General features: G+C 43.5%; 1 pseudogene; it reads left to right on the top strand.

The window, feature by feature from the left end:
- The first annotated feature begins 572 nt into the window (after positions 1-572).
- On the top strand, positions 573-687 carry LOC112930743 (U4 spliceosomal RNA; annotated as a pseudogene).
- The last annotated feature ends 512 nt before the right edge of the window (positions 688-1,199 follow it).

The following is a 1,199-nucleotide window of genomic DNA, read 5'->3' as shown; positions in this document are numbered from 1 at the left end:
AATAATATTTACCTTCACACGAGGTGATATGGTAGAAGACATTACAGAGCAACCAGGTGGGGCTCCTTGAGGAGGGGTGTGGGAAAACCAGCTAGGACCTTAAGGCAAGAGCCGCAGGAGCGCACTTGTGTGTGTGTGTGTGTGTGTGTGTGTGTGTGTGTGTGAAAGAGAGAGAGTACCTGTCAGAGCCAAGACCAGTGCAAGTAGAAGGTGGAAGGGGGTAGGGGGAGAGTTAAAAATCAGCGAGGGAGAAAAAAGCAGAAGCCAGATCCTTCCAGGCCTTGAGTGCATAGAATGGACTGAGAAGAGAGGGGCAAGAATAGAATCAGGAATTTGGAAACAGAGACTGTTCTATACTAGACACTGTCATTATGGAAATTCTATGAGGCCTCATCAAAATAATAAAGTAAAATCCAACTGGGAAGTCTTTGTCATGCCAAAGATTCTGCTTTGTTGTCTACTGAATTATGACTCATATAAATAATGGTACAAGCTATGGGGCAGCTATGGTGTGTGGACTAGTAAAAGAGACAATCACCTGTCCTCTAACCTTTAATGAAAAGTCCAGATTAAGCTTTGCACAGTGGCAGTATCGTAGCCAATGAGGTTTATCCGAGGCACGATCATTGCTAATTGAAAAGTCCAGATTAGCCTAGAAATAATAAAACATTTGAACAGCCAAGAGGCGGAAAAAGGAAAGTCTGGATTAGTCTAGATAATGTCTTTTCCACAACTAAACTGTGATCCATGTCTTCTACCATGTGATCATGAAAAATGGGGTTAACATTTACTGGGGGGCTTCCTGAATGCAGGTTTAAAAGGCACAGAGAACACAGGTTGTTCAACATCAGAGGCATGTTGACCAGGTCTCCCGTCTTCTAGCATTAGCTCCAAGGATAAGGAGAGTGCCTTATCCACCTTTGTGGCCCTGGGGCACCTGGCACTGCCCCAGGTAAATAGTGGGAGCTGAGTCACCTTTTTGATGAATCTGGATGAAGCATATGTCATTTAGATGGACAGTACTGAAGTAAGAGCATATTAACTCAGGGAAGCAGGCATCTTGTAGCGCTTGGTTCATCATCCAGTGTGTGGATTAGTCATATTTCTCTCAATCCTACTACTTCCTTTTTTGTATTTCCTGTCTTTTGAGCACATCATTTCACTCTGAAAACCCCACTCTTATGCGTAATCATAAAGGG

This window comes from Vulpes vulpes, chromosome 10 (assembly GCF_048418805.1).
Source record: "Vulpes vulpes isolate BD-2025 chromosome 10, VulVul3, whole genome shotgun sequence".
NCBI classification, from domain to species: domain Eukaryota; kingdom Metazoa; phylum Chordata; class Mammalia; order Carnivora; family Canidae; genus Vulpes; species Vulpes vulpes.
This window is presented reverse-complemented; position numbering and strand designations above follow the sequence as displayed.